The sequence below is a fragment of the Pongo pygmaeus genome, chromosome 9 (genome assembly GCF_028885625.2).
Source record: "Pongo pygmaeus isolate AG05252 chromosome 9, NHGRI_mPonPyg2-v2.0_pri, whole genome shotgun sequence".
Taxonomy (NCBI): Eukaryota; Metazoa; Chordata; class Mammalia; order Primates; family Hominidae; genus Pongo; species Pongo pygmaeus.
Window position 1 is genome coordinate 17048037 of NC_072382.2, and position 13782 is coordinate 17061818.

Here is a 13782-nt window from a genome sequence, read left to right on the forward strand (position 1 = left end):
TTAAAAATAATGATCTTAGAGGAGCTAAGTGAATTATAAGAGAACATAGATGATAAAAGAAAATCAGTGAAATGATACAGAAACAAAATAAGAATATAACAAAAAGTAATGATAAAAAGAAATTCTGAACCTGAAGAAAAAAAAATAACTGAACTGAAAAACTTATTAGAGGGGTTAAACAGAAGACTTCATCAAGCAGAAGAAAGAATCAGTAAACCTATAGACAACTCACTTGAAATTATACAGTCAGAGAAAAAAACAAGGAGTAAAAAAGTGAAGGAAGCCTAAGGGACTTAGGATGCAAAATCAATTGAAACGATATATATGTTATAGGAGTTTGAAGGAGTCAACAGATAGAGAAAAGAGCAAAAGACTTATTTAAATATATTATGACCCTGAATTCCCAAATCTGGGGAAGAAAATGAATATCCACATTTATGAAGCCCAAAGGACCACAAATAGGATTATCCAAAGACACATTATAATCAAATTGTCAAAAGCCAAGGACAAAGAGAGAATTTTGAAAGCAGCAAGACACAAGTAATTAGTGAAGTATAAGTGAGCCTCCATTAGACTACCAATGGATTTTTCAAAAGAAATGTTGCAGGTCAGAGGAAGGAGATAATATCTCCAAAGTGCTAAAAGAAATAGAAACTACCAATTAAGAATATGATACTTGAAAAACTGTCTTTCAAAAATGAAGAACAGCTAAAGACCTTTCCAGAATGCAAAAGCTGAGAGAGCTCATCATCACAAGACCAGCCTTACAAGAAATGCTAAGGGAGGTACTTCAAATTAAAATGAAAAGACATGGCGGGGCATGGTGGCTCACCCCTGTAATCCCAGTGATTTGGGAGGCCAAGGCAGGTGGATCATCTAGGTCGGGAATTCAATACCAGCCTGGCCAACATGGTGAAACCCTGTCTGTACTAAAAATACAAAAAAATTAGCTGGGTGTGGTGGCAGGCAACTGTAATCCCAGCTACTCGGGAGGCTGAGGCAGGAGAATCGCTTGAACCTGGGAAGCGGAGGTTGCAGGGAGCTGAGATCATGCCATTGCACTCCAGCCTGGGTGTGAGAGAGGGAGACTGCATCTCAAAGGAAAAAAAAAAAAAGAAAAGAAAAGAAAGATACTAAAAGCAACATGAAAGCATATGAAAGTATAAAATAAAGGTAAGTCCATAGATAAATACAGAATACTGTAATACTGTAGTGGCAGTGTGTTAATCAATTTTAATTCTAGTATAAAAGTTAAAACACAAAAGTATTAAGAATAACTAGAATTAAAGAATATTAATATGTTAATGGATACACAATATATGAATTGTGACATCAAATATGGAGGGTAGACAAAAATAAAAATCTAGAGTTCTATGTGATGGAAGCTATTATCAGTTTAAAACAGACTGTTATATGATGTTGTATGTAAGCCTCATAATAACCATAAGAAAGACAACAGTGGAATATAAACAAAAGATAGAAAATCAGAAATTGAAGCATACTGCTATAGAAAATCATCTAATCCCAAAGGAAAATAGCAAGAGAGAAGAAAGAAAGGATTTACAAAACAACCAAAAAAATTATTAAAGTGTCAGTAAAAGTTCTTACCTATTAATTACCTTGAATGTAAATGGACTAAATTCTCCAGTCAAAAGACATAGAGTAGCTGGAAGGATTTTTTAAGAGATACTGTTAAATTCTGCTGACAAGAGACTCAAGAGAATCACTTTGCCTTTAAGGACACACATAGATTGAAAGTAAAGAGATGGAAAAAGATTTTCTATGGAAATGGAAATGAAAAGAAAGCAGGAATAGCTATATATCTGTATATATATATATATACACACATATATATGTGTATATATCATATAAAATAAATTTTAAGTTAAAAAACTATAAAAAGAGACAAAAATGTCATTATATAATGACAAAAAGTCCATCAAGAGGATAAAACATTTGTAAATATACATATACAAACACCCTACATTGGAGTACCTAAATATATAAAGCAAATATTAATAGATATGAAGAAAGAGATAGTCTACAGTGGGGGGCTTCATTATCCCTCTTTCAACAATAAACAAATTATTCAGACAAAAAATCAGTAAAGCAAAACATTGGACTTGAACTACATTTTCAACCAAATGGAGCTAACAATACAAACAACATTTCATCCAACAGTAGCAGAATACACATTATTCTCAAGCACATACAGAACATTCTCCAGGAGTAGATCATATCTTAGGTTATAAAAAAGTATTAATAAATGTAAGAAGGTTGAAATTATAGCGGGTTCTTTCCAACCACAATGGTATGAAACTAGAAATCAGGGGAGGAGCCAAGATGGCCGAATAGTAACAGCTCCGGTCTACAACTCCCAGCGTGAGCAACGCAGAAGATGGGTGATTTCTGCATTTCCATCTGAGATACCATGTTCATCTCACTAGGGAGTGCCAGACAGTGGGCGCAGGTCAGTGGGTGCACGTGAGCCGAAGAAGGGCAAGGCATTGCCTCACTTGGGAAGCGCAAGGGGTCAGGGAGTTCCCTTTCCTGGTCAAAGAAAGGGGTGACAGAAGGCACCTGGAAAATCGGGTCACTCCCATCCGAATACTGCACTTTTCCGATGGGCTTAAAAAATGGTGCACCAGGAGATTATATCCTGCACCTGGCTCAGAGGGTCCTATGCCCACGGAGTCTCGCTGATTGCTAGCACAGCAGTCTGAGATCAAACTGCAAGGTGGCAGTGAGGCTGGGGGAGGGGCGCCCCCATTGCCCAGGCTTGCTTAGGTAAACAAAGCAGCCTGGAAGCTAGAACTGGGTGGAGCCCACCACAGCTCAAGGAGGCCTGCCTGGCTCTGTAGGCTCCACCTCTGGGGGCAGGGCACAGACAAACTAAAAGACAGCAGTAAACTCTACAGACTTAAATGTCCCTGTCTGACAGCTTTGAAGAAAGCAGTGGTTCTCCCAGCACGCAGTTGGAGATCTGAGAATGGGCAGACTGCCTCTTCAAGTGGGTCACTGACCCCTGACCCCTGAGCAGCCTAACTGGGAGGCACCCCCCAGCAGGGGCAGACTGACACCTCACACGGCCGGGTACTCCAACAGACCTGCAGCTGAGGGTCCTGTCTGTTAGAAGGAAAACTAACAAACAGAAAGGACATCCACTGCAAAAACCCATCTGTACATCACTATCATCAAAGACCAAAAGTAGATAAAACCACAAAGATGGGGAAAAAACAGAGCAGAAAAACTGGAAACTCTAAAAAGCAGATCACCTCTCCTCCTCCAAAGGAACGCAGTTCCTCACCAGCAACGGAACAAAGCTGGACGGAGAATGACTTTGACGAGCTGAGAGAAGAAGGCTTCAGACGATCAAATTACTCCGAGCTATGGGAGAATATTCAAACCAAAGGCAAAGAAGTAAAAAACTTTGAAAAAAATTTAGAAGAATATATAACTAGAATAACCAATACAGAGAAGTGCTTAAAGGAGCTGATAGAGCTGAAAACCAAGGCTCAAGACCACGTGAAGAATGCAGAAGCCTCAGAAGCCAATGCGATCAAATGGAAGAAAGGGTATCAGTGATGGAAGATGAAATGAATGAAATGAAGTGAGAAGGGAAGTTTAGAGAAAAAAGAATAAAAAGAAACGAGCAACGCCTCCAAGAAATATGGGACTATGTGAAAAGACCAAATCTACGTCAGATTGGTGTACCTGAAAGTGACGGGGAGAATGGAAACAAGTTGGAAAACACTCTGCAGGATATTATCCAGGAGAACTTCCCCAGTCTAGGAAGGCAGGCCAACATTCAGATTCAGGAAATACAGAGAACACCACAAAGATACTCCTCGAGAAGAGCAACTCCAAGACACACAATTGTCAGATTCACCAAAGTTGAAATGAAGGAAAAAATATTAAGGGCAGCCAGAGAGAAAGGTCAGTTACCCTCAAAGGGAAGCCCATCAGACTAACAGCGGATCTCTCGGCAGAAACTCTACAAGCCAGAAGAGAGTGGGGGCCAATATTCAACATTCTTAAAGAAAAGAATCTTCAACCCAGAATTTCATATCCAGCCAAACTAAGCTTCATAAGTGAAGGAGAAATAAAATCCTTTACAGACAAGCAAATGCTGAGAGATTTTCTCACCACCAGACCTGCCCTAAAAGACCTCCTGAAGGAAGTGCTAAACATGGAAAGGCACAACCGGTACCAGCCACTGCAAAATCATGCCAAAATGTAAAGACCATCGAGACTAGGAAGAGACTGCATCAACTAAAGAGCAAAATAACCAGCTAACATCATAATGACAGGATCAAATTCACACATAACAATATTAACTTTAAATGTAAATGGACTAAATGCTCCAATTAAAAGACACAGACTGGCAAATTGGATAAAGAGTCAAGACCCATCAGTGTGCTGTATTCAGGAAACCCATCTCATGTGCAGAGACACACATAGGCTCAAAATAAAAGGATGGAGGAAGATCTACCAAGCAAATGGAAACCAAAAAAAGGCAGGGGTTGCAATCCTAGTCTCTGATAAAACAGACTTTAAACCAAAAAAGATCAAAAGAGACAAAGAAAGTCATTACATAATGGTAAAGGGATCAATTCAACAAGAAGAGCTAACTATCCTAAACATATATGCACCCAATACAGGAGCACCCAGATTCATAAAGCAAGTCCTGAGTGACCCACACAATAATAACGGGAGACCTTAACACCCCACTGTCAACATTAGACAGATCAACGAGACAGAAAGTTAACAAGGATACCAGGAATTGAACTCAGCTCTGCACCAAGCGGACCTCATAGACATCTACAGAACTCTCCACCCCAAATCAACAGAATATACATTTTTTTCAGCACCACACCTATTCCAAAATTGACCACATACTTGGAAGTAAAGCTCTCCTCAATAAATGTAAAAGAACAGAAATTAAAACAAACTATCTCTCAGATCACAGTGCAATCAAGCTAGAACTCAGGATTAAGAATCTCACTCAAAACCGCTCAACTACATGGAAACTGAACAACCTGCTCCTGAATGACTACTGGGTACATAATGAAATGAAGGCAGAAATAAAGATGTTCTTTGAAACCAGCGAGAACCAAGACACAACATACCGGAATCCCTGGGATGCATTCAAAGCTGTGTGTAGAGGGAAATTTATAGCACTAAATGCCCACAAGAGAAAGCAGGAAAGATCCACAATTGACACCCTAACATCACAATTAAAAGAACTAGAGAAGCAAGAGCAAACACATTCAAAAGCTAGCAGAAGGCAAGAAATAACTAAAATCAGAGCAGAACTGAAGGAAGTAGAGACACAAAAAACCCTTCAAAAAATCAATGAATCCAGGAGCTGGTTGTTTGAAAGGATCAACAGAATTGGTAGACCGTTAGCAAGACTAATAAAGAAAAAAAGAGAGAAGAATCAAATAGATGCAATAAAAAATGATAAAAGGGATATCACCACTGAGCCCACAGAAATACAAACTACCATCAGAGAATACTACAAACACCTCTATACAAATAAACTAGAAAATCTAGAAGAAATGGATAAATTCCTCGACACATACACTCTCCCAAGACTAAACCAGGAAGAAGTTGAATCTCTGAACAGACCAATAACAGGAGCTGAAATTGTGGCAATAATCAATAGCTAACCAACCAAAAAGAGTCCAGGACCAGATGGATTCACAGCCGAATTCTACCAGAGGAATTGGTACCAGGAGGAACTGGTACCATTCCTTCTGAAACTATTCCAATCAATAGAAAAAGAGGGAATCCTCCCTAACTCATTTTATGAGGCCAGCATCATCCTGATACCAAAGCCTGGCAGAGACACAACCAAAAAAGAGAATTTTAGACCAATATCCTTGATGAACATTGATGCAAAAATCCTCAATAAAATACTGGCAAACCATATCCAGTAGCACATCAAAAAGCTTATCCACCATGATCAAGTGGGCTTCATCCCTGGGATGCAAGGCTGGTTCAATATACGCAAATCAATAAATGTAATCCAGCATATAAACAGAACCAAAGACAAAAACCACATGATTATCTCAATAGATGCAGAAAAGGCATTTGACAAAATTCAACAACCATTCATGCTGAAAACTCTCAATAAATTAGGTATTGATGGGACGTATCTCAAAATAATAAGAGCTATCTATGACAAACCCACAGCCAATATCATACTGAATGGGCAAAAACTGGAAGCATTCCCTTTGAAAACTGGCACAAGACAGGGATGCCCTCTCTCACCACTCCTCTTCAGCATAGTGTTGGAAGTTCTGGCCAGGGCAATTAGGCAGGAGAAGGAAATAAAGGGTATTCAATTAGGAAAAGAGGAAGTCAAATTGTCCCTGTTTGCAGATGACATGATGGTATATCTAGAAAACCCCATTGTCTCAGCCCAAAATCTCCTTAAGCTGATAAGCAACTTCAGCAAAGTCTCAGGATACAAAATCAATGTACAAAAATCACAAGCATTCTTATACACCAACAACAGACAAACAGAGAACCAAATCATGAGTGAACTCCCATTCACAATTGCTTCAAAGAGAATAAAATACCTAGGAATCCAACTTACAAGGGATGTGAAGGACCTCTTCAAGGAGAACTACAAACCACTGCTCAATGAAATAAAAGAGGATACAAACAAATGGAAGAACATTCCATGCTCATGGGTAGGAAGAATCAATATCGTGAAAATGGCCACACTGCCCAAGGTAATTTACAGATTCAATGCCATCCCCATCAAGTTACCAATGACTTTCTTCACAGAATTGGAAAAAACTACTTGAAAGTTCATATGGAACCAAAAAAGAGCCCACATTGCCAAGTCAATCTTAAGCCAAAAGAACAAAGCTGGAGGCATCACGCTACCTGACTTCAAACTATACTACGAGGCTTACAGTAACCAAAACAGCATGGTACTGGTACCAAAACAGAGATATAGATCAATGGAACAGAACAGAGCCCTCAGAAATAACACCACATATCTACAACCATCTGATCTTTGACACACCTGAGAAAAACAAGAAATGGGGAAAGGATTCCCTATTTAATAAATGGTGCTGGGAAAACTGGCTAGCCATATGTAGAAAGCTGAAACTGGATCCCTTCCTTACACCTTATACAAAAATCAATTCAAGATGGATTAAAGACTTAAATGTTAGACCTAAAACCATAAAAACCCTAGAAGAAAACCTAGGCATTACCATTCAGGACATAGGCATGGGCAAGGACTTCATGTCTAAAACACCAAAAGCAATGGCAACAAAAGCCAAAATTGACAAATGGGATCTAATTAAACTAAAGAGCTTCTGCACAGCAAAGGAAACTACCATCAGAGTGAACAGGCAACCTACAAAATGGGAGAAAATTTTCGCAACCTACTCATCTGACAAAGGGCTAATATCCAGAATCTACAATGAACTCAAATAAATTTACAAGAAAAAAACAAACAACTCCATAAAAAAGTGGGTGAAGGACATGAACAGACACTTCTCAAAAGAAGACATTTATGCAGCCAAAAAACACATGAAAAAATGCTCACCATCACTGGCCATCAGAGAAATGCAAATCAAAACCACAATGAGATATCATCTCACACCAGTTAGAATGGCAATCATTAAAAAGTCAGGAAACAACAGATGCTGGAGAGGATGTGGAGAAATAGGAACACTTTTACACTGTTGGTGGGACTGTAAACTAGTTCACCCATTGTGGAAGTCAGTGTGGCTATTCCTCAGGGATCTAGAACTAGAAATACCATTTGACCCAGCCATCCCATTACTGGGTATATACCCAAAGGATTATAAATCATGCTGCTATAAAGACACATGCACACGTATGTTTATTGCGGCATTATTCACAAGAGCAAAGACTTGGAACCAACCCAAATGTCCAACAATGATAGACTGAATTAAGAAAATGTGGCACATATACACCATGGAATACTATGCAGCCATAAAAAATGAAGAGTTCATGTCCTTTGTAGGGACATGGATGAAATTGGAAATCATCATTCTCAGTAAACTATCTCAAGAACAAAAAACCAAACACCGCATATTCTCACTCATAGGTGGGAATTGAACAATGAGAACACATGGACACAGGAAGGGGAACATCACACTCTGGGGACTGTTGTGGGGTGGGGGCAGGTGGGAGGGATAGCATTGGGAGATATACCTAAAGTATAATAATAATAAAAAAGTAAAAATAAGAAAAGAAACTAGACATCAATTATGGGCGGAACTTCAGAAAGTTCACAAATACATGGAAATTAAACAGCATGCTCCTCAACAACTAATTAGTCAAAGAATAAATTAAAAGATAAATTATAAAATATTTTGAGGTAAATAAAAATGGAAAAACAATCTACCAAATCTTATGGGATATAGCAAATGCAGTTCTAAGGGGGAAGCTCATAGCAACAAATATTTCATTCCATCCAAAAAAGAAGAAATAATTTAAGCAAACAACATAATTTTACACCTTAAGAAATTAGGAAAAAGAATACTATAAGCCCAAAATTAGTAAAAGCAAGGAAATTATAAAGAACTGAGAAATGATAAATAATTTAGAGACTAGAAAATATGATAAAAATGATCACTAAAATAATAGTTGGTTTCTTGAAGAGATTAAGAAAATTGACAAACCTTCATCTAGACTAATTAAGACAAAAATAAAGAAGACTAAAATTTAGAGATAAGAGATGTCAGAACTAATACCAAAGAAATGCAAAGGATCATCAGTGACTACTGTAAACAATTATATGCCAACCAATTGGATAACCTAAAAGAAAGAATAAATTCCTAGACACATACAGTCTACCAAGATTGAATCATGAAGAAGTAGAAAATCTGAACAGACCAATAACAAGTAGAGATATTGAATAAATAATAAAAACTCTTCCATCAAAGGACAGCTCAGAAACTGTTGGCTTCACTGTTGAAATCTACCAAATATTTAAAGAACTAATATGAATCTTTCTCAAATTCTTTCAAAATATTGAAGAACAAAGAATGCGTTTAAATTCATTTTATGAGGCCAGCATTACCTGGATACTAAAACCAAACAAGGACACTACAAGAAAAGAAAATTACAGATGAATATTCCTGATTAACATAGATGAAAAATCTATTCAAACCAAAATACTAGCAAACCAGATTCATTAGCACCTTAATAGGATCATTCACCATAATCAAGTGAGATTTATCCCTAGAATGCAAAGATGGTTCAACATACAAAAATCAATTCTGTAAACACACCACATTAACATAATAAAGGATAAAAATTATATGATCATTTCAATCATTGCAGAAAAGGCACTTGATAAAATTCAACATTCCTTTCATGATAAAAACACTACAGAAACTAAGTATAGAAGGAATGTACCTCAAGACAGTACAGACTGTGTGAAAACCCCCAGCTAACATCTTACTCATCATAATGTTATACTTACTTGTGGTAATTTGTCTGAAAGGACAAACATAGAAGTTGGACTACAAATAGGAATGAAGATTAACAAGGTTCAGGAGAAAGTTGAAACCCAATTCAAGGAATCTAAATAATATGATAAAGTGACACAGAAGCTGAAATTCAAATTTGCCATGTTTTTTAAAGAACAACCAAACTGATCTGATAGAGCTGAAAAATTCACTTCAAAAATTTCACAGTACAATCACAAATATTTACACCAGAATAAACCAACTTGAGAAGAGAATCTCAGAGCTTGAAGACCGGTTCTCTGAATTAACTCAGTTGGAAAAAAATAAAGAAAAAAATGAATATAACCTCTGAGAAATATGGAATTATGTAAAGAGACCAAATCTAAGACTATTGGTATCCCTAAAAGAGATGGTGAGAAAGAAAGAAACATGGAATACATATTTGAGGATATTATCCATGAAAATTTTTCCAACCCCACCAATGAGGCCAACATTCAAACTCAGGAAGGGTAGAGAACCCCTGCGAAATACCACACTATACAAGATGACCATCCTTAAGACACAGAAGTATCAGCTTCTCCAAGTTCAACATGAAAAAAATAACATTAAAGGCTGCTAGACAGAAGGAGTGGGCACCTATGCAGGAAACCCCATCAGGTTAACAGTGGATATGCATTCTTAAAGAAAAGAAACCCCAACCAAGCATTTTATATCGAGCCAAACTAAGCTTCAAGTGAGGGAGACATAAGATCCTTTTCAGACAAGCAAGTGATATACCTTATAAGTAGCCCTTAAGGGAGTGCTAAATATGGAAACAAAATACTGTTACTAGCCACCACAAAGACACTCTGAAGTACATAGACCATTGACACTATAAAGCAACTAAAAATCAAGTCTACTTAATAACCAGCTGACATTATGACAGGATCCGATCCATGCATATCAATATTAACCTTGAATGTAAATGGGCTAAATGCCCCCAGTTAAAAAGCACAGAGTGGCAAGTTCAATAAAGAAGCAAGACTCAGTGGTATGCTGTCTGCAAGAGATCCACCTCACTTGCAATGACAATCATAGGCTCAAAGTAAAGAGATGGAGAAAAATATACCAAGCAAACAAACAAACAAACAAAAAGCAGGGGTTGCAATTCTAATTTTAGACAAGACAGACTTTAAATCAATAACAATATAAAAGACAAAAAAGGCATTACAATAGTAAAATATTTAATTCAACAAGACTTAACTATCCTAAATATATATGCTCCCAAAACAAGAGCACACAGATTCACAAACCAAGCTATTAGAGACCTACAAATAAACTTAGACAACCACACAAAAATAGTAGGAGACAGCAACACCACACTGACAGTGTTAGGTCACTGAAGCAGAAAACTAACAAAGATATCTCAGATCTGGCTGGATGCAGTGGTTCACACCTGTAATCCCAGCACTTTGGGAGGCTGAGGTGGGCAGATTACTTGAGTCCAAGAGTTCAAGACAAGCCTGGGCAAAATGGCAAAACCCCATCTCTTACAAAAAACAAAAAACAAAACAAAACAAAACAAAAACAACCTGAACTCAACACTTGACAAAATGGACTGAACAGACATCTAAAGAGCTCTCCACCCAAAAGCAACAGAATATACATTCTTGTCATCTGCACATGGCACATATTCTAAAATTGACCACAAAATTGGCTATAAAATCATCCTCAGCAAAATTAAAAAAAAATCATACAGAACACATTATCAGATCACAACACAATAAAAATAGAAATCAACACTAAGAAGATTGCTCAAAACCATACAATTACATGGAAATTAAACCCCATGCTCCTGAATAACTTCTAGGTAAACAATGAAATTAAGACAGAAATCAAGAAATTATTTGAAACCTGTGAGAACAAAGATGTAACACCAGAATCTCTGGGACAGAAATAAAGCAGTGTTAAGAGGGAAATTTATAGCACTAAATGCCCACATAAAAAATTAGAGATATTTCAAATTATCAACCTAACATCACACCTGAAAAGTGAGAAAAACAAGAGCAAACAAATCCTAGAGCTAGCAGAAGGCAAATAATAACCAAAATGAGCGAGGAAATTGAGACATGAAGAAATATAAAAAAGATCAACAAAACAAAGGGTCTGTTTTTTGAAAGAATAAATAAAAATGAAAGACAGCTAGACTAATGAAAAAAAACAGAAGATACAAATAAAGAAAATCAGTAATGACAAAGGGGGAAATCACCACCAACCCAACAGAAATACAAAAAATCTTCAGACACTATTATAAACACTTCTATGCATACAAAACAGAAAACATAGATGAAAGAGATAAATTCCTGGAAACAAACAACCTTCCAAGACTGAAACAGGAAGAAATTGAAACCCTAAACAGACCAATAACATGACCCCATATTGAATCACTAATAAAAGCCTACCAACCAGAAAAAGCCCAGTACCAGAAAAATTCATGGCTGAATTATCCTAGATGTATAAAGATGAGAATATACCATTCCTACTGAAACTCTTCTAAAAAATTGAGAAGAGACTTCTTCTTAATTCATTTTATAACACCAGCATCATTTGGATATCAAAACCTAGCAAAGACACAACAATAAAAAAGAAAACTTCAAGCCAAAAAATTTGATAAATGTAGATGCAAAATACTAGCAAACCAAATCCAAGAGCACATCACAAAGCTAATCTACAATGATAAAGTAGGCTTTACCCCTGGGATGTAAGGTTGGTTGGCAAATCAATAAATATGAGTCATCACATATAGAGAACTAAAAACAAAACCTCATAATCCTCTCAAGTGTTGTAGAAAACGGTTTTGATAAAATTCAACACTTCATGTTAAAAACTCTCAAAAATAGGCATTAAGAGAACATACTTCAAAATAATAAGAGCCATTTATGACGCACCCACAACTAACATCATACTGTAAGGGCAAAAGTTGGAAGCATTTTCCTTGAGAACTGGAGCAAGACAAGGATGTCCACTCTCACTACTCCTATTCAAGATAGTACTGAATTCCTAGCCACAGCAACTAGGCAAGAGAAAGAAATAAAAGGCATTCAAATAGAAAGAGAGGAGGTCAAACTCTCCCTGTTGGCAGACAATATGATTCTATACTGAGAAAACTCCATAGTATCTGTCCAAAAGCTCCTAGATCTGATAAACAATTTTAGAAAATTTTTAGGATACAAAATCAATGGAATTAGGACTACATAGCAACAATGTCCAAGCTGAGAGTGAAATCAAGAATGCAATCACATTTGCAACAGCCACAAAAAGAATAAAGTAGCTAGGAATACAGCTAGCCAGGGACGGGAGAGATCTCTACAATGAGTTACAAGACACTGCTAAGAGATACTATTGATAACAAACAAATCGAAAAACATTCCATGCTCATGGATACAAAGAATCAATATTGTTAAAATGGCCATACTTCCCAAAGCAATTTATAGATTTAATGCTATTCCTATCAATCAATTAATGAAATACTTCACAGAATTAGGAAAAACTGTTCACAATTCATATGGAACCCCCAAAAAAGCCCAAATATCAAAAGCAATCCCAAGAAGAAAGAATAAAGATAGAGGCATCATATTACCCAATTTCAAACCATTCTACAAGGCTGTGGTAATCAAGACAGCATGGTACTGGTACAAAAAAAAGACACACACACCAATGAAACACAGTAGAAAGCCCAGAAGTAAAGCCACACACCTACAACTATCTGATCTTTGACCAGGTTGACAAAAACAAGCAATGGGAAGGACTCCCTATTCAATAAATAGTTCAGGGATAACTGACTAACTATATGCAGAAGATTGAAACTGGACCCCTTCCTTACACCATATACAAAAATCAGTTAAAGATGTAAATGTAATACCTAAAAGAAAACCTAGGAAATACCATTATGGACATAGGCCTTAACTAATATTTCATAATGAAGATGCCAAAAGCAATTGCAATAAAAACAAAAATTTAAAAATAAGACCTAGTTAAACTAAAGAGCTTCTGCATAGGAAAAGAAACTATCAACAGAATAAGAAGACAACTCACAGAACAGAAGAAAATTCTTGCAAACTATGCATCCAAGAAAGGTCTAATATCCAGAATCTATAAGAAATTTAACCAAATTAACAAGCAAAAAACAAATGTCTTTATTAAAAAGTAAGCAAAGTACATGAACAGACACTTTTTCAAAGAAGGCATACACATGGCCAACAAGCATATGAAAAAATTGCAATCCTAAGGAAAAAGAACAAAACCAGAGGCATCTCATTACCTGACTTCAAAC